Source organism: Pogona vitticeps, chromosome 2 (assembly GCF_051106095.1).
Source record: "Pogona vitticeps strain Pit_001003342236 chromosome 2, PviZW2.1, whole genome shotgun sequence".
NCBI classification, from domain to species: domain Eukaryota; kingdom Metazoa; phylum Chordata; class Lepidosauria; order Squamata; family Agamidae; genus Pogona; species Pogona vitticeps.
In genome coordinates, this window is record NC_135784.1 from 132,082,874 (window position 1) to 132,109,241 (window position 26,368).

At 43.0% G+C, this 26,368-nt stretch overlaps 1 protein-coding gene and 1 long non-coding RNA gene across 22 annotated transcripts in view; one reads left to right on the plus strand and one right to left on the minus strand.

Annotated features, from left to right (window-relative positions):
- TNRC6C (trinucleotide repeat containing adaptor 6C) overlaps positions 1 to 26,368 on the plus strand; it is a 599,421-nt gene that overhangs the window by 186,548 nt on the left and 386,505 nt on the right. The gene's annotated exons all lie outside the window — the stretch shown is intronic.
- Positions 987 to 25,203, minus strand: LOC144586906 (uncharacterized). Its single transcript, XR_013542004.1, has 3 exons — positions 25,110 to 25,203; positions 4,413 to 4,498; positions 987 to 1,549 (listed from the first exon to the last, which is right to left on the minus strand). It is a non-coding gene; the product is annotated as an uncharacterized LOC144586906 (long non-coding RNA).

The following is a 26,368-nucleotide window of genomic DNA, read 5'->3' on the forward strand; positions in this document are numbered from 1 at the left end:
CTGTCTGCAAGGAAAATAATCATGCAAGCTGCACCCCATTGCCAGTAGACTCCTTTCGTCTGCTCTATAATCCATTAGGGTATTTTTCTTTTAGATCTAATCACAGCTAGCAGAGCAGGTTGAAGCATTTCAAGTGATTTCTGTCGCCTTATCCGGCTGCCCTTTTAAGGTTGTTATTGAACGCTGGGGCTTGTGTTGATTTGCATGCTATTTTGCTTTTGATCTCCATGGCAACCACTACCAAATGGCCTGAGAATAATAGAGGTGGTTTTCTTCTTCTTCTTCTTTTCTTTCCTCCCTTCTTTCTTCCTTTCTTTTGCCTTTTTGGGAGCTGTAAGCAGACTTGGGGGCAACTGAAATTTGTTTATCTTTACTCATTTCAAAATTAAAATAAGCCTTTGGGCAAGAAGAGGCTGAGCAAGCCACTGTGCCCTTTTGTCTCCACCACTGCAACTTTTTTTTAACCCACTTTGTGCTCCCCCTTTGTGTCGCTACAATTGACAGATGTTTGCCATGGCCACTAACAAGAAGTGAATGCACTTGGAAAAAGCTGTAATAAGCAACCAGAAAGCTGGGAGTGTTAGCAAAACACAGAGTGCAGGATATTTACCGGCTTCTTTTAATACCAAGCTCATACTCTGTCCCAATGGGCTCACTTAAGTCACAATCCAAGACATTTTTCTGCCTGCTGCATTGTATGAGTTTTATTTTTTATATTAAAAAATACTTGTCCAATGGACAAGTTGATATCCTTCACTTTTCATGGACAATAGCCAACGGGACAAGCCCTTGAATTTGTATCAGCATGCATGATGGGGCACATTCCTACTTTGTACCCAAGAAAAGCAAAGTGTGCTGCTTATACACTGCCCCCATAGCACTTAAAGCACTCTCTGGGCAGTTTACAATTCAGTTGTGCAGGCGGCACATTACTCCACTCCACCCCCAGTGAGCTGAGTACTCCATTTGCTGACCTTGGAAGGATGGGAGGCGGAGTCAACTTTGAGCCAGCTCTCTCAGCCTCTTTTGAATGGTTTGATCCAACAGGTTGCTGGCCCTTGAATGTCCGCTAGGCTTGGGTGCTGGCCATGCAAAAAAGTATGTGTCAGCCTGGCCTCCCATGAGCATGTCATGGATTTAAGCCAGCAATCTGTGCAGAGTACAGGACAGCAAATTTCAGCTAATTGAAGCACCAAGAAACACAATTCAAACTGTTATAAAATCCTAAAACACAATAAAGTACTGGCATCTGATAAAATGACAACGAAGTTATACGCCAGAATAGACATTGGATTTCAACTGGGGCTAACAACAAACTAGATAAACCATGGGCAGTTATTAAAATCCAGTGTAAAGCCTTTCAAAAACATGGAACTGGTGGTAGAACTAGGAGAGTCCAAGACCTGAACATAAGAATTAGTGATGGGACCTTCTGGAGATTATTAATTCCAAGGGTCACCATAAGTCAGAAACTACTTCATCGTGCATAGTAACAAAAGGCAGGGCAGAGCAGGAATGGTTGGGTATATATACAGGACATCAGCCAGATCTGGTAAGAGAAAATGTGAAGAAATGAAACAGTTTTAACATGATTAAAGTCAAACAAGAAACATAAGCAAGTATAGACCATGGTTATATGGTATGTCTGGAAGTTGCAAACTTCACAGTCTGCAACAAACAAAGCAGGATTGTTGCTTACAGAGGGTTAAGAGTGCAAAAGTGGAGGCTTCCTACCATTTCGTTAGTTATGTGCCATCAAGTCGGAACCAACTTATAGAGGCCCTAGTAGGACTTCAACGAGCTGGATGACGCAGCGGTTTAGGTTTCTAGATGCGGAGCCAGAGATGGAGAGTTTGATTCCTCACAGTGCCTCCTGTGAGCACTGCCAACTTATGTGGCTGGGGGGGGGGGGGACCTCATAGTCCCAGGTCACCCCCAGAAGAAGGGAAGGGTAAACAACTTCTGTGTATTTTCTACCTGGAAAATATGGAAAAGAGTTGACATTTCTTTTTCATTTATTATTTGTTTTATTACTGCATGTGTCACAGTCTGTCTGTATAATCTTTATGGTTTATTGTATAGTTTTTTATTGGAAGCTGCTCAGCGTGGTCGACCGGACCAGATGGGTGGGATATAAATCAAATAAATAAATAAATAAATTAGCCAGAATTGACTTGATGGTACATGACTATTAATTAAAAGGTTTTTTTTTTGAGGTGAATGAGATATTTAAGGAGTGGTTTTACTACTTCTACTCCTCCAGTGAGTTTCATTGGCCAAGTGAAAATATGAACCCTGAACTCCAGAGGCCTGGTCTGTCACTTTATCCACTACACCACACTGAATATCCCTTCCTATCATAGCACTGCACAAAAAGGTAATGCTAAATTCAGTGGCTCCATGAACTAGAAGTAATAGACCTCATCCAATATGGAAAGAAAACAGGTTGCTTTGAAGAGGGTTGACTTCTTCAACCCTATCTGTTGAATGAGTCATACATCCAAACTGGACTCTGACATTGTTCTCCTAGGATCATATTCTTTAACGTTGAGGCCAGCTTCTTTAGAAGTGATGCAGAAATGTGGAGCTATTGCGACTACCGTGGATCTATCACCATTCGTCATCGTTTAGTTGTGTCCAACTCCTCATGACCCCATGGACCAGAGCACGCCAGGCCCTCCTATCTTCCACTGTCTACCGGAACTGGGCCAAATTCATGTTGGTTGCTTCGATGACACTCTCCAACCATCTCATCTTCTGTCGTCCCCTTCTCCTCTTGCCTTCACACTTTCCTAACATCAAGGTATTTTCCAAGGAGTCTTCTCTTCTCGTGAGATGGCCAAAGTATTGGAGCCTCAGCTTCAGGATCTGTCCTTCCAGTGAGCACTCAGGGTTGATTTCCTTTAGAATGGATAGGTTTGTTCTCCTTGCAGTCCAGGGGACTCTCAAGAGCCTCCTCCAGCACCACAATTCAAAGGCATCAATTCTTTGGTGGTCAGCTTTCTTTATGGTCCAGCTCTCACTTCCATACATCGTGACAGGAAAAACCATAGCTTTGACTATTCGGACTTTTGTTGGCAAGGTGATGTCTCTGCTTTTTAAGATGCTGTCTAGTTTTGTCTTTGCTTTCCTCCCAAGAAGCAGGCGTCTTTTAATTTTGTGGCTGCTGTCACCATCTGCAGTGATCATGGAGCCCAAGAAAGTAAAATCTGTCACTGCCTCCATATCTTCCCCTTCTATTTTCCAGGAGGTGATGGGACCAGTGGCCATGATCTTAGTATTTTTGATGTTGAGCTTCAGACCATTTTTTGCTGTCTCCTCTTTCACCCTCATTAAGAGGTTCTTTAATTCCTCCTCATTTTCTGCCATCAGAGTGGTATCATCTGCATATCGGAGGTTGTTGATATTTCTTCCGGCAATCTTAATTCCGGCTTGGGATTCCTCCAGTCCAGCCTTCCGCATGATGTATTCTGCATATAAGTTAAATACACCAGGGGACAGTATACAGCCTTGTCGTAGTCCTTTCCTAATTTTGAACCAATCAGTTGTTCCATATCCAGTTCTAGCTGTTGCTTCCTGTCCCACGTATAGGTTTCTCAGGAGATAGATAAGGTGGTCAGGCACTCCCATTTCTTTAAGGACTTGCCATAGTTTGCTGTGGTCCACACAGTCACTGTTAATAAGTGGCAAAACACTCTTTGGGTTTTAGTACTATAATTGTGGTTGAGCACTACCTATTCATTTGACAGAGGAGATGAGATGGATGTTTTAAGCTTAGGTTATTTTGTCAATCATCAGGAACTGCTTCCTGTTCATGAAGGTTGAAGGAGATCAACCTGGGTGACTGGGTGATCTTGAGGGAGCGAATGTATTAGTCAAAGATGGATTCTGAACCCCCTTGGCCATAGAGATTGATAGCATTGGAAGAACTTGATCCTTCACTGTGGCAGTCCCATCAGTTATGGAAAGCTCGAGAGAAAGCAACTCAAAAGATACAGCTTCAATCTATACGGCAGTGCTATTGATTCTATGTAATAGCACACCGTTGCCAAGCTTCCCATGGCAGTGAGCCTTCTGTTGGATTGCATTATGCCCTTTGTAAACACACCTGGATGCATCATTGCCCTCAAAGGTGTTTGCCTTCCCATTTTCTTCTTCCTGTACAGTTTCCTCCTAGCCATAATTTGAATTGCTTCCCTAGGGTGCCCCATTAATTTTTATGCTATTGCCCATATATTTTGGAAGCAGGCGGGGGGAAGATTGGTCCTAGTCCACTGGTGATCTGGATCTTTAACATAAACTGGGAACAGCTGCCTGTTCAAAAGGCAAGCAGAGAAACGAAGGCAGGTTGGGCAAAATGGATTCCCCGGAGCAAACAAAGCACGTTTGTGTGAAATGGCAGCTGAACTCACCTGTTGTTTTGTGACTGTTTTTCCTGTGGTCTTTGCTCAGTCAAAGGTGGGGAAGGCAGAAGGGTCTTCATCTCCCAATCAAAATACTAAAAGAAAGGATAGTGGCCTGGTCACTTTCTATGCCATGTAAAATCCAGTTGTAGATTTATTTAGCTATACAGTGGTTCCTCGATTTACGAACTTAATCCAGTCTGGAAGATGGCCGTAACTCAAAATGGTTGTAATTCAAAGCACCATTTTCCACAGGAATGCACTGAAATGCGATGAATCCATTCCAGCTGTTTTTTGGTTGTATCTTGAGGCGCCGGCTGCAAGTCGAAGCATTCGTTCCCATAGGAACGAATGCAAAAGCGGTTAATCCATCCACTTCCACTAGGGGGGATTTTTTTTAACCTAAGATGACTTAGGTTAAAAAAAAGGGCAGGAAAGGAGGAAGGGAGGGAACAATGGGGAAACAAGGAAAGAAAGAAGGTCATCACTGGGGCACACAGACCCCTCAGACAAAGGTTTGTGCTTTTAAGCACAAAAACAGAGAGGGTACAGAGGGAGAAGACAATGGGGGGGGGAAGAGACTTTGGTGTCTGAAACACATTTTAAGCCCACACATTTTAAACCTACATATTTTACACCAACACATTTCAAACCAAACACCTTTTAAAACAGAAGAGAGGTCACAGTATACAAGCCCCTGGAGGCACAGTATAGAAAAAAAACATTGTAGCAGGGACTAAAAATGCTACAACTACACACCGCAAGACCCATCACAGCAGAGAAACATAAACCCCCCAGCCCAAACCCACACTGCAAAAACCCTGTACATATAGTACTCACCCAGAACAGGCAGTCTCTCTGTTTTAAAAAAGAAAGTCAAAAAGCAAAAATCCAAAAAGATTTTTTTAAAAAAACCTAAAATGCAAAATTAGTAACAACAACAACAACAACAACAACAACAACAACAACAACAACAACAACAACAACAACAACAACAACAACAACAACAATAATACAGTACGGTACTGTACCAGGCAGTACCAGGCAGTCTGAAGTCTCTCTCCAAACCCACACTCTATAACCACTAGGGCGAAAGAGCTACAGAGAAGCAGCCTCTTCACTGACCAACAGTTCACTGAAAGCAGTTCAAATTCCCTACCTTCCCCACCTTTTTTCCCTGTTCATAACTCAAAGCACTGGTTGCGAGTCGAAGCAAAATTTTGCGGCCGGAGCGGGTTGTAACTTGAATTGGTTGTAAGTCAGGACATTTGTAAGTCGAGGCACCACTGTAGTAGTTTTTCAGCAAGATTTTAAATCACTGGATGATCTTCAGGAATACCTTGTATGAACATATTGCACTATGTTATAATCATCTAATAAAAGGAAAACTCTCCAGGGCTCTTAATACCCCCCAAGCAATCGCCCCCTTTTTTGTCTGAAAGAATTTACTGCTGACAGAACATTATTGCAAGATGATATCTTTGGAGATCTGGTCTGCATCTGTTTTACATCCTGGGGCATGAGCATCAACACCATCGGATAAGCCAGGATCCAGACTCTGCAGCCTCCTTGCTTTTCTATTTTTCCTGTTGCACAGGGACTTTATTCCGTCCAAAACAGGTACAGAAGGCAAAATATACAGCCACAATTTTGCCTGTTCATTTAGCAAGAAACCGCTCCTCAGCCTTCTATATATTTTCAGCCAGTGCATGCAGTCATTAATGAATACTGTCATTAATGAATACAGAGCTCACCAATCGGATCAAGGGAAAATTAGAATGCAACCCCGTTGTCTAGAGGGGAGGAAGTTCTGGTTCATTTTTAAGCTGTTCCTCCAGTGTCCTCTTGTACAAAGATTTCTGTTACCCATTAGACACCCAGTGAAGTAAGCCAGAAATTTTACTCTAGCGGTGACTCGGCAATAATGAAACAAAAAAGACCTCTCTCTCCAGTCTTATACCAACTAAGTGTGTGAGCTTTTGCTGAGGCAGTGAATATTTTTTTGAAAAGCACCCTGCCACTTCCAGTGCAAAGTCAGAGCTACATCGTTGGGAAGTTAGTTTTTTAAAAAATAATTCATTCATGCCATTTTCCCCAGAGCTTTGGGAAGGACTCCCTTGCTGTTCAAAACCAGTTCATGACCCATTGATTGGGGTGCATTATTCACTACATTGCTTATTGTCTGTTGTGGGGTGGGGATGCTTGCTTTTTGTTAGAAAAGAAGGCTCAACCTTCCTGGTCCTTCGTAATGGCGTTCCATCCACTGCAGTTACACAATTCTCTTCAGACCTTCAGGCGCACTGCGCAAAGACTTAGCATGCTCCTGGCAGCTTGCCAGAGTTTGCAGTGGGCTTCTGTGCTCATTCGTGCGCCTGCCCCTAATTTTAGTCCTAGCTCATTGGTGCCTGCCTGAGTAGGGCATTTGTGTGCATGCCTATGTGGAGTAGTTGTAGAAGGGTCATACACAAGCCATCTTCCATGCATATACAAAAAGCAATGCTGATGCTCTGCTCCATGTCTGAGTCTGTCTGGCTATAATACACTCAGGATGGAGGACAATTTCATTTTGGTTTGTTACATCAGTCCACCAGAACACAGTTGTGCAAATGGTGAATTCATATGCAAAAGGAAACTCATATTCCCTTCTCCCTGCCACATGAAAAAAAGACCCATTTTGTTTTGTTTTCTGAAAATCGGCTCTATGTCTAAAAACGGTGGGTCAGCCATTTTAGCGAAATGGAACAGCCAAAGGTCCTGCCTTTGTCTATTTCTTGGAGGGCTTGCAAAGAAGAGAGTAGATGTGAAATACAGAGAGACCTCCACAGCCCGTGATTCGGAGCGGCCTTGCCCTCTGGGATCTGTATGCCATGCCAGCTGACTTATGCCTGCCAAGTTCCACCCTGCTCCCTCCCCACTTAATTAACACAGCAACCACAACTTCGTTACCCTGAGCATGAAATAAAGCTAATGAATCATGTCATACTTCGAAGCTGCATTAGATCTGCAGTTGACACACGCTTTTACATCTGTGTCAGCACCCACCCTCTCGTATTTTTCCCCTCCCATCTGGCAGCAGAAGTCAGGGGCCTCACACTGTTTACTTGTCATTCAACAGTGGAATTTGCATGTTAGTTAAGCTGTTAGACTGAGTAATTACCATGAGGGTCAGCAGCTCCTCCCATCAAACCAACATGTGAAGCTTAGCTTAACTGAGTGAGCAACTGATGTCTCTGTGTGTGTCACATGAGGGCTTGTCAGTGGGGGGGGGACACAGGGAGGAGGAGATGTGTGCCAGTATGACTCAGGGCTAATTATGCTCTTTTACTGTTATTCTGGCAGCTTAATTAGAGAAGGAGACTGGCTCTTCAGCTGCTTGAATGGAAAGCAACAGAATCAGTCGGGAGAAGCAGGCAGGCAGGAATTCCTCCACCTGCCAATAATGTAAACAACCATTGCCTTCAGAAAGGGTTTCCCTACAGCAAATATTTTGGAAGAGTGCCACAGTAATTAAGATGCCCCTCTTCTCTTTCTTCCTTCATATTTTGCCCCAAAGGAGGAATTCCAAAATCTTCTTTGGGGTGTTTTGAATTCAGCATAAATCCAATGCAAAGCAAGCAAGCAAGAAAAATTAGTTTATTGCGTGGCACACAGGCCATTGCAACATACATTGGATAAAACAATATAAAATGGTATAAGCAATATAATATAATAAGTCCAGTACAATGATCTGATGAGAAGTGGCCTCGAAACAGGATGTAGAAAATAGAATCAAGCTCTTTCTTCTATATTTCTTTAAATGAGTCATTAAAAAGATCTGGCTCGACGTGTTTCGGCAAAGCCTTCTTCAGGAGGTAAGCATAACACAAAACCACTAATAAGATATCGAATCATTCACATTTGCTTTTTAATGAAAAAACTGAAGAAGGCTTTGCCGAAATGCCTTAAGCCAGAGCTTTTAAACAAACAAAAAAATATAAAGAAGCTCAGTATGTGTTTGATTTTCTGTCTAATATATTTTATCATGCCTAATGTGTTCAGTATAAATGCATGTACGTATTTATATAAAGTTGAGAGTCCCAAGCCTGTTCAATATATATATATATATATATATATATATATATATATATATTCCTGAAGAAGGCTTCACCGACATGCGCTAAGCCAGAGCTTTTTAACAACTCATTTAAAGAAATGCATAATAAAGAGCTTGATTCTATTTTCTACATCCTGAGATTTTGTTTCTCATTTATAATCTGGACTTCCATGGATGTACCAGTTCCTTTTGTTTTGTGACTCAAAACAGGCATGAACTGCCAGTGTGGTGGTCCGTGCCAGTTCATTTATCACCCAAAGAGGTGTTTGGCACTTCAAAGCCCCGCCTCCTCTGGTGGGCATCTACTCGGAAGCAGCAGCTTGCTTCCCTGCCCCACCTCCTCTGGGCCCTGCCTCTGAGAGGGTGCCCACTGGAGCAGGCGGGGGCTTTGAAGAGCCAAACACCTCTTTGGGTGACGAATGAATCAGCATGAACTGCCAAACCAGTGGTTTGTGCCCATCTCTAATATTTGACCCATCAACCCAACCCACCAATCACAAACAGCCCCTACTGCTGGTATTTGACAAATTCCATAGGTTTTGGTAGCTGCCTAACACTGAAAAAACTCTGTGTGTGTGTGTGTGCGTGAACATGTGTGTGTGCACGCACACAAACATCATGTGTCTGTTTCTGTCTATCATCTGTACTACTTGGGCTGCTGTGCTACATACATTTGTGTCAGGAAATACCATGGCTTCAGTCACTATTCTATGGCACGTAAACCTCACATGCTCTCAGGCTATTGAATTGCCTGGCTTTTAGTGGGCCGTGCACCAGGGCTGAGGAATCATTGAGGGAACACCTCTCCCTATATATATACCTGCCTTATCATTAAAATCCGCTGGTGCAGACGGGGGCGCTCCTCTGTGTTGTGCTATGGAAAACAACCCACTATGTCAAGACACAGGGAGGGCTCTCTTGGGTGTAACACCTCATCTATGGAATGGTGTCCTTTTAGATGCTTAGCTGGCACCAGCAGGAACCTCATTTTGTTGTCAAGTTGAAACGCAATTATTCAGCATGACCTTTGGGAATGAGGGATAGTGGCTTTAACGTTGAAGGTTTATTTATTGTTGCTGGGTTTTCTGTGTATAACAGTTTTAAAGTACAGTATTTAATTGTTTCCTATTGTTTCCATTGTTGTTCTCTACCCTGAGGTCCTGGGATAGAGGGCAGAATATAAATGCCTTCAATCAATCAATTAGATTGTGTGTGTGTGCGCGCGCACGTGCGTGTGTGTGCACGTGCATGCGTGTGTGTATTGTGCACGTGCACATGCACACACACACACACATTGTAAAGAACCATTGGCTGCAGAAAATCAGTCAATGGACAGAGCTACAGGTGTGAGCCAAAGCAAGTTGGGGGAACACAACTGAGGGAGATACTCAGTCTCAGAGGTGGGTAAATGCAACCCTCCAGATGCTGTTGGATTGCAGTTCTCATCAGCTGTAGGCAGAAGAGTCAAAGGTGCAGCTTCAGTCCTGAAAATCTGGAGGGATGCTATGGGCCACAACTATACTTCTCTCTGCCCCCCTGACACCCACATAGGATTTACCCTGCAATTTCTGCTGGAGTTGGCATGGTTAAATTTGACATGTTTTCTATTGACTACACGATGTGCAGTTAATCGTGAGTAAGCCCAGTTTTTTTTCACGAGCATTCACTGATTTTTTGCTCCACAGCCAATGGCCAGGTTTTTTTTGTGGGGGGGGGGGTTGCAAGAATTCCACTTGCATCCCTTTTTTCCTGGTTCTGTTATGTGTGGTCACCTATATTAGTCCAAAGGGCAGTGGCAGGTGCACCGCAGGGTGACACCGATGTTAGAGCAACTTTTTTAAAAATGGAAGTGGTGTAGGACTGAACTGACATAACAACTTGTGAAATTGTGGTGCCTATCTGATATAATGCTACTTTATACTGGAAACAAATAATTTAAAAATTTGTTTGGAGGAGAAAATAAGAGGTTTTTACTTGAGGGGAATAATCCCTCTGCCCTGGCATACTGGGCCCAACTGAAGAGTGTGCCAGTATGGTGGGCACATGCCCCTCAGTGGAATGCCTCTGGTCTCTCTTCTGACAGAACTGTCAAGAGATCTGCCAAACATAAACCAGACCTAGTTCATCTACTTGGTGCTCTCTAGTAGGGCTGAGGCAGAGCCATCTGTCTCTGGACTACAAGTCCAATGGAGCCCGTGAGCTGCTGGTTCCTTGTTCTGGGTTAACACGGACCAACACTAGCTCTCTCGTTTCAGGATTTCAGACAAAAATCTTTCCCGACTCTATCTGGAAGTCAAACGAACCTGACCCATGTTGTGTGCAAAGCATGTGCTTGTCTTTTCCGCTAAGCTATAGCTCTCTCTGTGTCATGGTGCTGAACAAGACTGCTCTCCCTTTTGCGCTTACTGGACATGCTAGGACTTTAGTTTTAGCCCCTAGTGGGCAGAGGAGAAAGGCTGCTGACAGGACCTCTTGAGAGTTAGGGTGTCCGATTTTGTACTTTGCTGGGCTTATATACAGAGGTGTGGGTTTATCCCCAGGCCCAAAGAATGCATTGGGCAAGGCTTATTTTTTTACTCATTTCTTCAACAATACAAGACCAATAATCACTCCCACAAATTCATTATGAAGGGCAGCAAAGTACATGGATAGTAATACTTTCATTTTCCCCTCTGACATCAAGATGATTTCTGAACAAGTTGCATTCTGTTCTGTGGTTCATCATCAACATTAAGTTATAATTTCAAAGAAAGAAAGAAAGAAAGAAAGAAAGAAAGAAAGAAAGAAAGAAAGAAAGAAAGAAAGAAAGAAAGAAAGAAAGAAAGAAAGAAAGAAAGAAAGAAAGAAAGAAAGAAAGAAAGAAAGAAAGAAAGAAAGAAAGAAAGAAAGTCATTTGTTTTATAAGTCAAGGTGAAACCAGACTGAAGGCATCTGTAGATAGAACTCAGCCAGCGTAGTAACGGAATCAATCTCATGAGCCAATAGGCTCAGAAATGCTCTGACTTGAGACTTCAACCAGAAATATTGAATCTACAATATAAACCTTTCAGTTCAAGTGAAATATATCAAAGGCACCTAAAATAGAAGGGTTTAACCCATTTTGTTTGCGTAGGTGTTGGCAAGCTCAGAGTGTGATAAGCAGCAGTGAGTGTTTTGAAAATACATACGTTAAAAGCAGACAAGGCTCATAAGTCAGTCTATTGGCCATACCAAACCAGGACACTTCTCAGGCAGCCCATTGAGCTCATCTTCCCTCATCTTCAATTCCCATTGGCCTTCCTCCTCCCTCAAACAGCCCTCACACTTGCCAAAGCCCCAGCTGTAACTACTAGATGTTTAAAGATGTTTAAAAGCTGTTCATTGTTCTGGGACTGTGATCAACCACCAATATCGAGGTAGCCAGTCCAGCCAGCCCTCCACTCTAAAATTGATGCTGTTGAATGCCAGGTCTGTGTCCAATAAGGCCCAGGTGATTTACGACCTCATCCTGGAGCAGGATGCAGACCTGGCATGCATAACCGAGATGTAGATTAGCGGGGAGGGGGGTCCTCCCCTGGCTTTTATCTGTCCGCCCGGTTATGCCATCCAGCACCAGGTAGACTGGAGGGGCTTGGGGGGGAGTAGCCATTGTTTACAAATCCACCTTAGAGGTTACCAGGTGCTCCTTGGTGGTAAGGCCGGGTCTAGAGGCACTCCACGTGTCGATTGGGGCCAGGGATGGTATTGGGATTTTGCTGTGTTACCGCGCTTCCCGCAACCCAGCCACTTCCCTTCCGGAGCTGGGTGACTTTGTCTCCGCTGCATTGTTGGGATCCCCGAGGCTTTTGGTCTTGGGTGATTTCAATGTGCACACGGGGGCAGAGGTTACTGGGCCAGTTCTTGAGTTCCTGGAAACCATGGCTTCCTTGAACATGTCCCAACATGTCATCGGCCCCACCCACGTGGGTGGCCATACGTTGGACTTGGTCTTTTCCACCAATTGGAGCGAGTGTGGTCTGATGGTGACCGACCTTGTGTCGGTCCCCTTGTCATGGTCAGATCACCATCTGATAAAATGTAACCTCACAGTGGCTCTCCCCCCCACCCGCAGGGAGCAGGGACCTATTTCTATGGTCCACCCTCAAAGACTACTGGATCCTGTTGGATTCCAGGATGTCATGAGAGGGGTAACGGCGGACTTGGCTGGCGCTCCTGTCGAGGCTCTGGTTGACAGCTGGTCCATCGCTGCCACTAGGGCTGTAGGCACGATCGCACCTAAACGCCCTCTCCTGCATAGAGCTCGGCCAGCGCCCTGGTTTAACCAGGACCTCTGAGGAATGAAGCGACTTAGGAGAAGGCTAGAGTGTAGGTGGAGAAAAAACCCGACGGATGATAACTGGATAGCTGTTAAGTTCGCTGCTAACCTTTACCTGTCTAGGTAAAGGCTGCTTGTCGAACATACTTCGCTAACCAGATAAGCGAAGTTTCAAATCAGCAGGCAGAATTATTCCATATAGTGTGCGACCTATCCGGAATTGGTCTGGGTAGGCCTCCCCTTAGTTTCTCACCGGACCAATTTGCAGCTTAAAATCTAAAGTGGAGGCCATCTGCCAGGAGCTCTCTCCTTTTTTGAATAGAGTGAGTCGAGCTGAGATGTCCAGCGCTCCATCTTGCCTGGTAATTTTTGATTCCTTTCAGCCGCTGACACCTGACGCTGTGGACAAGGTGCTTGATCGCTGTCGAGTCACCTCCTCCTCCCTTGACCCTTGCCTGGCCTGGCTAATCAAAGCAGCCAGGCCGATAACAACAGAATGGGCCACAGCAATAATAAATGGGTCTTTCCTTGAGGGCAGGTTTCCATCTGCCCTCAAGGAGACAATCATTAGGCAGATAAGAAAGAAAATTGGCGGCGGATGAAATTGGCAATTATAGGCCCATCGCCAATGTTTCTTTCATGAGCAACGTGGTCAAGAGGGTAGTGGCCGACCAGCTTCAGGCCCACTTGGATGAAACAGACGCCCTGGATCCATTTCAGTCGGGCTTCAGGCCATGCCACGGTACAGAGACGGCACTGGTCGTCCTGTACGATGACCTGTTGAGGGAGGCTGACAGGGGGGAAATGTCTCTGTTGGTCCTCCTCGACATCTCGGCGGCCTTCGATACCGTTGACCACGGTATCCTCCTGGGGAGGCTCTCTGAGTTGGGAATCGGTGGCTTAGCGCTTGCCTGGCTCCGTTCCTTCTTGGAGGACGGCCCCCAGAGAGTGCAGCTTGGGGAGAATGTCTCAGCCCCGAGTCTCAATTGTGGGGTCCCACAGGGGTCGATTATCTCCCTAATGCTGTTTAACATCTACATGAGGCCGCTGGGTGGGGTCATCAGGGGGCGTGGAGCACCATGTCATCAATATGCTGATGACACCCAGCTCTACATCTCCTTTTCACTAACTGCAGTGGATGCCGTCCTGTCCCTTCAGCGCTGCCTGGAGGCCGTACTGCAACGGATGCAGAAAAATGGGCTGAGGCTGAATCTGGACAAGATTGAGGATGGGTGGCCCCGTGATTGGCGGCTTGGGTGACTCTCTCACATTTTGGGGGGTGACCCTGGCCGCAAAGAGTGGGGTCTGCAGCTTGGGGGTACATCTGGACCCGACGCTCACCATGGAAACACAGGTGGCATTGGTAGTCCGCACCGCCTTTTTCCACCTATGGTGGATTGCCCGGCTGCGGCCCTACCTCGACACGGGGGCGCTCACTACCTTGGTGCATGCGTTTGTAATCTCAAGATTAGACCACTGTAATGCACTCTACATGGAGCTGCCTTTGAGGCTGATGCGGAAACTTCAGGTGTTGCAGAATGCAGCGGCCAGACTCCTCAGTGGAGTGAGAAAATACCAGCATATTTCTCCCACGCTGGCTGCCCATTCGTTTCCGCATTGACTTTAAAGTTCTAATGCTCATTTATAAGGCCCTAAATGGTTTAGGGCCTCGATATTTGGCAGAACGCCTGTTCCCACCAAGATCTACCCAGATCACCCGTGCGAGCCAGGAGGTGAGACTGAGGAGCCCGACGCCGAGAGAGGCCCGGAGGGAAAAGACACGAAACCGGGCCTTCTCGGTGGTGGCTCCTCACCTCTGGAATAATCTCCCTCCTGAGATTCGCGTGGCCCCCACTCTGGGCACTTTTAAAAGTCAACTAAAAACATGGTTATACATTCAGGCCTTCCCTCCAGCTAACACTTGATTTTTCTCTTTGTTCTCCCTTTATATATTTTTATTCTATTTTTGTATGGTGTATGTTCTAATATGATTTATGCAATTCTTTGTATTATTTTATTGTTTATATTCACTGGAAGCCGCCTAGAGTGGCCTTTTAGGCCAGATAGGCGGGGTATAAATCAAACAACAACAAAACAACAACAGCAGCAACAACAACAACAACAACAACGACAATGATGATGACGACAATAATAATAATAATAATAATAATAATAATAATAATAATAATAATAATAATAATAATAATAATAATAATAATAATAATAATAATAATAATAATAATAATTCTGTGACATTGTGCCTTGTACCATTTCATATGCAGTGGCCAACCAGAATTCGGGGCAGAGCTGTATATTGGAGTTTGGATAGTTACTTTTCTGCACTCCAGCTCTTAGAAAACTACCCTACTCACTACAGCCAATGGCCAGGCTGACTGCAGGATCCTGGGAATTGTAGTCAAAAGGAACTTATAGTCCAAGCTCTGAGTCTAATATACTAGGTGAGCACACAGGAATGCCCACCTTCCAGACCTAGTATCTCCAGGTAGGACTGAGAAAGATTGATACCTGAAATCTTGGGAAATGTCTTCCATTTAGGAAATATAGTGCTGATGTAGATGAAATAGTGGTTGCATTTCAGTCATAGGCAAATTTATAGGTTTACTGGGAGTAGCTGCTGGATAGGTTGTGACAGGTCCAGTGGACGTTAAACTGAAAAGGAAAACCAACTGCTGTCAATACAAGCCATGACTCTTTCCAAAACATTAAGGCACACTGTGCCCAAAAATCTACTTTCAGGTAAGACTGCACCTCTATTGTTAGCTTTCTGGGTTTTTGTCAATCTTGTGATATACATGAAACAAGTACTGTATTAAATGTTATTTATTTCTAATGCGTGAAGAATAGGTCATTTATTTCATATGATGCATGGAAGTTTCTTTCTTTAAAAAATCTTTTACAAATAGCATTTGTTCAGAGAATAAATTACAATTGTTTGGAATGCTTAAACTTAAAAAAAGCTGTTCTTAAGGATTAATTTTTAAACAATTGAATCGTGAGTGTAATATGAATGTAGTTAAGATGATAAATGCAACTAATTTTCTCCCTCTATTAGCCCCTTTCATATACTACTTACAAATGCCAGTCAAACTCGGCAATCCTTTCATTTTATTATGCAGTGATGAGGTAGCTCGATTAAAAATACATGATGGCATTTTCCGAGTTGGATTTATAAGTACCATGACTGTTTAATTTGGGCCTGCCATTAGGGGTACACGGGAGAAAGTGTAGTTTGCAGACTAAAGACTGAAAAAAAGAAGTTAGGATTTGAGTAGTACCTTGTGTAGCTGTGTCACCACATACCATTTTTCAAATTGCAGTTCTGAAATACTGGGGCCCAACGCCCATTGCTAGATAGAACTGTAATTATGGTGCAGAAATCATATTCAATCAGTTCAAAAACTTTAATTGAAAAATGTTTTACCAGATTTTAATACTTTTTTTTTGCCTTCCCAATTTATTCCCTGGTTTTTCAACAGCTTCACCCAGAGCCTTGCCCTTCTTGGGCTATAAAGGAGTAAGTCCAAAATATTAAGGAACTACATCGACAAAGAGGCTGGTGTTAATGTTGCTCACGTTAATCTGCCTAATTGATTAAATTAATGTCTTCTTCACGGAGATGAAAATAAGAAAGAGGGGGGATGCTAAATTGTCTAGGGGGGCATGGTGAGGAGAAGAGGGCAACAGATGCCCCTGTTGGCGTCCCATTGCACTCTGTCTCGGGACTTGAGACTCCTGCCCAGGGATAAAGAGGAGGGGATGGTTTTTCATTGAACCTACTCTCTCCTGGGAGACTGGCACCCAGACAGAGACCCTGGTTGTCATGTCAGCCCTGGGATCTGGAGCCCCTAGAGGACAGGATGTAATTGGTCTACCCCCAGCAGATGATTACTATAAATGCTGCCTTGCCGCCAGTGGAGATAGTAACTGACGGAGCCCAAGAAGAAAGAGGCAGGCTGTCAGACAGGCGCAGTGAGGAACAGAAACTCTTGTGGGAGAAGGGAACAACCTGGTGAGGGAGCCCAAAGAAAGGGCCCAGGGAGGACAAGGTGATCCTGGGAGAAGGAGCCTGGGGGGGGGGGGGATGCCCTGGAAGAGTGGTCTGGGACCTTCTGGGTCAAAGAATCCTCTGAAGAGGAGCTGGAGTCCCCAGAGACATTGGACTATATTTATAAAGCGGATCTTTGGAGAGGGGTCCTGGACCAATTTCAAGTCCCTAAGGGGGAAGCAGAGAAGGAAGAGTACCCCCAACCCTCTTAACTGGAGGGAATGAGAGAGAAAGAGGGAAACCCAGCCACAACTCAGGACTGATGGTGGTGGAGGAACCATCAATGAAGATATCAGGGTTGAGAGGAACAAGAGCAAAGGGGATCGGAGGTCCAGGATAGGCATGAGCCAGTGGAGAGAAGACTCCAACATACTTATCCTCACTGTGGGCACACCAACTCTTGCTCTAGGGAGCGTAACAGAGCTTGACGTGCCCAGATGCTGAGGCTAAGCCAGCTAGACTGTTTGAAAGCCTAGTGGCATAAGATGGGTTCTGAGAAGAGATAATGCCCCTCCCAGCGAAGGAAAAGCCATTAACTTGTACCAAAGACCATGTGTGCCACTGTTGCTGTTTACCCCGTCCAAGTTACAATAAACCCTGTTATATTTTGCCCTTCATCTCTTTGCTTCAGAGAACAGAGGGTGGAAGAGGGACTCCACACTGGGGCTGATAAGGTAAAGGGAAATACAGTACAGTATAATACGGAAATCCCCTCTCTTCCACATTGCATCCTATGAAGCTACCTTAAACAATGTCTCCCGAGAGTTTCCAACTCCACTGGAGCAGGCTTCTGAAATCCTCAGGATGTGTCTGATGGGAAGAGATCACCTCCATACATGCACACTATCAGTGAATATTGTTGTTTGACAATACATTCCAGTTCTCAGTAGAACCCAAATGTTAGCAAAGCTAAGTTTGTGAAGATACCACATAGGTTCCTTTGAACAGTGAACTGGAAATGCTATAGTACATTACAAATCATTTATTAGTAAAATATGGCCATTGGCCACCATCCTATGCACAATTATATGAAAGTTAATGCCACAAAACAGTTATTTTTAACTTATTTCTGAGCAAATATGCTCAGAATTGTACCAAAGGTAGTAAAAGACCATTCTGAAGTCTTGCAGCTCTTTTAAGACTAACCAGTTTTTACTTTTCATAAACTTTCTTGTGTCCAAGCACACATTTTCAGATGAAGAAATGGCTTTTCTCTTGAGGGAGTTTAAAACTGTTGGCAGGGAGGGTATGTCAGGGGAAGACAACAATAGAATGTGTTGGTCCTGGTTAAAAAAAGATCTTTAAAAGTCAATTCCATCTCAATGGTGGAAATTAGAGACTGGCTGGGTGACAAAGGCCCAGATAGTTGCCTTGGTGTATGTAATGACACAAGAAACCATTGTCTCTGTTAAGGCCTAGAACGAGTGTGCTGAAGGTAGTACTGTATAACGTTCAGATACCTAAATTAAATCCTCAGACTCACTTCCTTGTTTTTTCTCTCAGTTCTTTATTTCTTCACGTTATTCTGTACAGGGAACAATCCAGCTCTCTGCAGTTTAATTCTATTTCCAGTGAATCCATGCAGGAAAGATGTCATTCTTAGCAAAATGTGGCAGTTCTTCCAGACAAAAATGACCACAAACAAGAATCCTGTAAGATTTTCCTTGAGATTTCTGGGGATGGGATGTGGAGGGAATTTGCACAAAGAAAATGTGTTGCAAAGGAAAAGAGTAATTCCCCCCCCCCCGAGTTTCTCTCAGAGACCAAGCGATTACAAGAGTCACATCCCTAGAATGAGAAGGATCCCCTGCCATTCTTTTGTGTTTATAGCAAACAGCTTATCAATCTGAGTCCTTGTAACCCCTAATGACTATTTGTCAAAGGTAAAGGTTCCCCTTGACAATTTTTGTCCAGTTGTGTCTAGGGGGCGGTGCTCATCCCTGTTTCCAAGCCATAGAGCCAGCGTTTTGTCCGAAGACAATCTTCCGTGGTCACATGGCCAGTGCGACTTAGACACAGAACGCTGTTACCTTCCCACCGAGGTGGTCCCTATTTACCTACTTGCATTTGCATGCTTTCGAACCACTAGGTTCAAAAATGGCTATTTGTTACTGCATTTCAAATACTCGTGTCTGGAAGCAAGTCCAGCCTAAGCATTGCAGTCATCCCACAAACATTTATTCAGATCAGAAGTATGTCCCATTGAATCTAAGAGCTGGGGACACAAAAGTCTAAAGAAAGTTTAGCAATATTTTCAAGTCAAAATCTGGAGCCCTTAAAGACCAACCTGTTCTCTGCCAGAAGACCTTGGTGTTGGAATTGGCAGACTCTAAAGTCCCATTCCAGTTCAGCAATGTAGGATCTAGCCAATAAAAGGCCAGAGACAGATGTTAGAGATAGCTCATGACTAGAAGAGAAAAATCCTTGACTAATGAAAGCATCACAGTGTCACAGCAGGAGTTTATCGTGCTTTCTAGAGTACGCAAATTAGCTCGGTTTATTTGGTGACTGGTCATCAACACTTAAGGACAGGATTCCTTTGAAGTCTAATTTCACAAACGGCAAAGGACTTCCTCAGTCACCTTCCTGCAACATCAATGTGATTTCAGTTCCAGTTCAAGGCTATCTCTAACACCTTCTGACTTCACAGGCTAGTTGATACTTTGTTAAAGTGGATTTTGATATAGGATTCTGGGGATTCTAACACAGCTCTTTGTCTCAAGCAGGCCCATCTTGCCTTTCAGACCTAGTAAAAGATAATGGGAGGTAGATTATTTGTGGGTGGGTTTTGTATATTTCTATAGCAGTTTTCTCCTTTTGTTTCACAGCTTGGTTATTTGGGGTTCTTTCCAATTAAATGTTGAGTCAGAGCCAGGTCCTGTGGGTGAAAAGCCATGTCGTTAAATATTCAGCTCTTCAAATAAGCTATTCTTCTCTCTCTCAATGGAGAGGAAGCTAAATCCAATTATTGAAATAGAATAGCCTGTTTCTTAAATGGGCAAATATGATTCACCTCAAGGGACATTTGCGGTTGCTTGTAGCGGCCCTGAAAAAAAAATTAATAATAATAATAATAATAATAATAATAATAATAATAATAATAATAATAATAATTATAATTATAATTATAATTATAATTATAATTATAATTATAATTATAATAATATAAAGCAACAACAATACATTTATATGCTTCCCTCTTTGCTAAATTAAAACATACAGTCCTTGGATTAATAGCAAAAATGAATGACAGTGCCATCTGAAATGCCCAGGATTGGCAGGAGTTGAAGACGCCACCTAATTGGTCTGGAATTTTTCTGCAAATAGGCAGAAAGACAACTCCTGAGCGATTGCTACTAGATCACACGGGCTTCCTGCAGCGGGTGGTTTGCTTTGTTTTGTTGCCGTCATTTGCTTCAAAAGCTGTTAATTCTAGTGTGCCACACGTAAACATCATTAAGGCTAGCACTCAGCCGACTATTGAAGTCACAAACGGCTACATGGAAAGTACCTCTCAGGGCTGCTTCAAACTGTGTATATATGCATCAAGGAGTCACTACCAAAGCAATCCTCCTGATCTGTGGGCTCGGAAACAGGCCTTCTTTTCAGACACGTTTCTAAAACTTGGGTCTTGTTTCCATCAGTGTCACAAAGCAGAGCTCCTGCAGACTCCAGCAGCCAGCCTAGACACTACCGGTACTGGCTGAAGGGTGGGGTTTTTGTTGTTGTTGTTTTGTTGTGTTTTGTTTTGTTCTGTTTATGTGCCATCATGTCAGTTCTGACTTATGATGACCCTTTCTGACCGGCTTTTCCAGGTAGAGAATACTCAGAAGTGCTTTTCCAGTCCCTTCTTTTGGGAGTGCCCTTGGACTGTGTAACTTGCCCCAAGGCTGCACAGGCTGTATCTACTCACAGGAGGCATAGTAAGGAATCAAACTCCTGGCCAGACACCTAAACCACTGAGCTATCCAGCCAGCTGGCTGGAGGGTTAGGTTAGACGTAGTCCAAGAAAGTAACTTTTCCAAGCTATGTCAAAAGCTGCCTCACAGCAGGAAGGTTTAATTCACCACATGTGGTGGGAGGGAATGCTGAACAATCCCAAACGTCTTTCTTCTTCTTTACACTAATTCTCCATCTCCCCTTTTATAGCCACTGCTGCTGAATCTGATTAGGTCCAGCATCCTGTGTATATTTTGGCAAGGGCTGCAACGATATTGCAGCAGAGATGATGTCGTCAAGGATGAGGAAAATCACATGGGTTGCCATAGCGGATGAAATTAAAATGCAATTAGGTCCAATGAGACAGAGGATTTTTTTAAAAAAGGAGAAATTAACCGATTGATTGATTTACTGATTGAACATGTACTATGGAAGATTTGGTGTTACTTGTCCCAAAGGTTCTTGATGTTGCCTCTTATGGGGCAAAAATTACCTGATATGTTTATTAACATAAACATATGTTCGGACATGAACAAAGAAAGGAAGATGTATTTTATTTCCTCCCTGCCCTTCTCCCTGTAGAGGGACTCATGACAGATAACAAAAGAGTAATAATACTAATGCTGCTGCTGCTGCTGGTGGTGCTACTACTACTACTACTACTACTACTACTACTACTAATAATAATAATAATAATAATAATAATAATAATAATGATGATGATGATGATGATGATGATGATGATGATGATGATGAAGAAGAAGAAGAAGAAGAAGGAGGAGGAGGAGGAGGAGGAGGAGGAGGAGGATTGATTTTTGGTGCACACGAATAAGCCCTCCAAACCAACGTGATGAAAGCTAAGATCCAAGGAATTATTGCTAACAACTAACGTCGATTCTGCCAAGAAAAATATGAAACTGTGTCACACCACATCTGTACATGTCCAAAGATTGCACAAACAGATGACAAAGTTAGACATGATAGAGTGGCAAAGTTAGTGCACTGGTCATTATGCAAAAAATATAACTTGACGGCCTCCAAAAACCTGTGGGAACATCAGGTAGAGAAGGTGTCAGAAAATGAGGAAGTCAAGATCTTGTGGGATTTCTGGAGCCAAACGGATAGACACGTTGAACATAACACACCAGACATAGTAGTAATAGAACAAAGAAATGTCTGGACATTGCAATTCCATGGCATGGCAGAGTTGCAAAATAAAGAATTGGAAAAATTAACAAAATACAGAGACCTGGCATTTGAAACATCTCACCTCTGGAAAAAAAAACACTTCAGTGGTCCCTGTAGTCATTAGGGCTTTGGGAACAATATCAAGAAATTTCACACAATACTATAAGCAGTTGCAGATCTCAGAAATCACACCATCAGAGCTACAAAACATGGCAATGTTAGAAACAGCATGCATACATACTGCATCGATATTTAACAGATAATTGGGTTTTTGGTTAAAAGTTGTATCTGTTATATAATACCAGTCAATGTTTTTATAATTTTGTCTGTGTCTGGTGTAATAATAATAATAATAATAATAATAATAATAATAATAATAATAATAATAATAATAATAATAATAATAATAATAATAATAATAATAATAATAATAAAGAGCTGGAAGGGGCCCTGTGGATCAAGTCCAGTCCATGACACAGAGGCATAGTGGGGAATCGAACTCCCAACCTCTGGCTCTTGAGCCGTATAACAAAAAAAAGCATGATTGTTTTGAACAGAAACAAAGGAAGTCAAATAGTAAGGTTTAGGGTTATGAATACACATATTCTGAAACAAATAACAATTTCTGAGAATTTCAGAACAACTGGTATAATCCTAAATCAATGTGGTAATTCTATAACTTTTAAAACTTACTAAAGAATGCTATAAATTCAAAACATAATAGGCACCAAGCTTGTAGCTGGCTCTATTATACACTGTATTAGCAACAGAAAGCCATTTGAAAAGCCTGAAGAGAAAGTAGTGACAAACCAAAAATGAACTGTGATAATTTGCAACTGAATAAAATATCACAACAGGTTCAGAAGTGAGTAAAACCTGCCTTGCTCCCTGGGCAGAGCTTAGAAAGTCACCTTTCAGCAGAATGAATATAAGGATAAGCTGAAACGATCCATGATCAAATAAGTGGTAGGATGCTGTTTGGGGACATGGAGCATCATCTCATCACTGCTCAGTTATGGCTTCAGCATGCCTTTGTTTTCTTTAAAAATACCCTTCAAAACTCTATCCTTAGCGTATATTTTGAGTGCACCCATGTTAGGCAGATGGCGAGAAAAGTACATGCCCAATCACACCAGAAAGGATCACTTTGCAGGGAGCAATTAAAGTGACCCTTCCCATCTGTTCTGGAATTGCTTCAGCAGTAGCCCTACAGCTGGAACAAAAAGGTCCAGCTTGCTCACAAATCAGAGTTGGGCCAGAGGGCCATATTATGTGATTGCCAAGACGTAGCTCACAGTGGGCCACACCACAATGTGGTCCAAATGAGATCTATTTTCTCATGTGATCATACCCATATTCTATCGTGACATGGACTTCCCCGTTGATTTCCACCGTTTTGTGGTATTAAACACACATCCCTGGCAAGAACTGGTAGTTGTGCCTTCCAGGCATTTCATAGGTAAGATAGTAAGTGGTGAAAGAAACATAATCATAATTGTTTTGCAAGTATGTATATAGGAGAGCAAAATCCTTAGCGTAAACCATTGCGTGTTGCAGTGGAATTCTCCCTTCAAACATAACAATAAATAAATTTTGCTGGTTTTCCAGGAGAAGCTGACATGTGGTTGCACTGAATATTCTAACATTTATCTTTGCTCGGATTTTAAACAATGTGATATAACCAAAGTGAGGACTCCCTCCACCCCTATACTTACTGAACATTCTGGTTTTGGAACTGATCCGTAGCCATGAGAGAGAACTTTTAGCCTTTTAGCCTTTAATCTGACTGTCCGTAATTTTGTTTATTGGCCCCTTTGTTGTCATAATAACACTTGCAGTAGGGCTGTGCCTCAGCAAAATCACATGGGGGGGGGGGGACTCCACCAGCCAGAACGTGCTGGGCAGTAATATCAGTAAGGGAAACATTTGCAAACACTCACTGAAACAAAAAGCACTCCTTAACGTTTGTAAACACAACCTTGATGCACACAGGTGGTTTGGGCCTGTGCCTGCCCTCACTCTGGGAGGGCAAAATATTATACAGTAATAGGCTTCATTGCTGTGTTTGGTTTTTAAAGAAGCAAATTCTCTCAGGAAAAAAAAATTAAATTATCTGTTGTTTTCATGAACTATTTTGCCTTGTTCAACCCCTCCCCCACCTCAGTTTTGCTTGTGTGGCAAAAAAAATTTTTATCTGCCTGAGATGATACAGGTGGGCTGTTATGGGGGAATAAAAGAAGGCTGTGTCTTCTCGAAACAAAATAAAAATGAGAAATAAAGATGACAAAAACCATTGCGGCACCTTAAAGAATAACTGCTGTACAGTATTTTAATGGGAGCTTTCATGGACAAGTCCACTTCCTCAGATCAAAATTCCTTAAACAAATTTTCTCCAATTGGGGATTATCAGTTCTTCAGGTTAATCATCACAGAATGACAATGACGCAGGAATGTATTCATAGGAAAGTATTATGTGGGTATCTGTGAGTAACAGATATGAAGTCAGTAATTTTTCAGGAATATAAACAATACGCCAAAATGAATACCAGGATTTTTTGGTTTCCTAGCACATTTACATCATCCCTTGCAGGATACTGAATTTTTGAGTGTGTGCACAAATGTATGCATGCACGCTTGCTTGCTTGCTTGCATGCGTGTGTGCGTGTGCGTGTGTGTTAATGGCCTATCTTGTGCTCCTCCCTTTATAGCTCTGGTTTATTTTGCTCCATACTGAGGTTATGACATAATAGCTATGCAAAATAAGGCCTTTCTTTCTTTCTTTCTTTCTTTCTTTCTTTCTTTCTTTCTTCTGAGTTTAAGTCTTCTAAGCCAAGGTTAACAATCTATATTTATGAGTGGTGACCAGCTGCCTCAATATTTTCACATGTGTTTGTTAATGAAGGGTAACCTACGGGTCAGGTTATTATGTAAATAACCATTGTCAAGGGTAAAGGTGAAGAACCTGGTAATGAGTTGTGTTTCTCCATTTCTCTCCCAGACTTGTAATGAATATGGGATATCGACATTTTATGGGGATTTCTTTTTCCGTCTGTTTAAAAAAAAACAGGGCTTGTGGGGGAGAGAGAACTAAATCTGTAATTAAGTTTAAACTCTGATTTTTCTTACCCCTGTAGAGTGTCCAAAGCAAGTTTTCGCCTTCCTCAGCTGGAATTAGTTACATATAATCGGGTGTCCATGATTTGGGTGAAGCCAGCCTGCCCCTCCTCCTTCCTTCCCTAAGTCTCCTGGCTGGCTGGCTGGTTGGCTGCACAGAATCTAATCGTTTCTTTTAAGTTTCTGCAGCTTTCGCTTTAGATGCCCACACATCAACAGCCTGCATCTTTGCAGATAATACTGAACTGTGAAGCGCAGCCGGCAAGCCATCTAACAGGCTTTTCCATTAGGAAGGTTAACAGCAAGCCTTGCCTATGCCAGATTACTGACAAAGTGTGAACAGAAGGTGTAGCCTCGTCACATATGCTTTTAAATATCATCTCACAATGGATGGGGATTGGGGTCTGGCTTGAGCTGCCGGATACCTGATTCCTTGCATCTGCGTCGTTGCAAAACCCGCCGCCACCTCCTTGCTCAGCTGATTAGAAATTCAGCTGCAAGCAGCCTAAGTATAACCGAGATATGGACAGTGCATAGTGGGCCACATCATTATCAGTATTAAAGGTAAGATTTGAAAGTTCATTCCATGTTCAGCGTGAGGGCTGTACTCTCTAAGAAAATGCTTAACCATGGGATGCAATTTGGAGATGAGATTAAAGTCTAGTCTATCAGCCAGATCTGGGGTTTTTTCCCTGTGTAGGGAGAATGTAAAAATGTAAAGAATAGTCCTGAACTGGATTGGTTCAACCCATCTAGTCCATCTAGAGCTTGAAACAGCCAATATTCAGCCTACCCCAGCCAAAATTACTACATACTGGGATTGGAGCTTTGTATCCTCTTTCCAGTCTGGTCAGCTTAAACATTTCATGGCAAAGAGCTCAAACATCTCCATGTAAATACACTATTCAAATACAGTACTTGAAAAGTACCCCTACGGAGGAAGGGCAGGATCTGTTCTTGATCATTCCAGAGTGTAGGACATGTAATAATGGGCTCCAGCGACAGGTTTTTGTTGAATATCAGGAAAAACCCTTTTCACTGTTCAAGCAGTACAACAATGGAACCAATTTTCTTGGGAAGTGGTGAGCGCACCAACATTGGAGGCATTCAAGAGAAAATTAGACACAACTGTCTGTCAGATCTACTTTGATTTGGATTCTTGCATTGAGCAGGGGATTGGACTCAGTAGCTTTATCATGATTTTAAATGACATTCAGAGGTACTTTGAATGTCCTCTTTGGCCACTGAGTTTCCATTAGCACTATTACGGC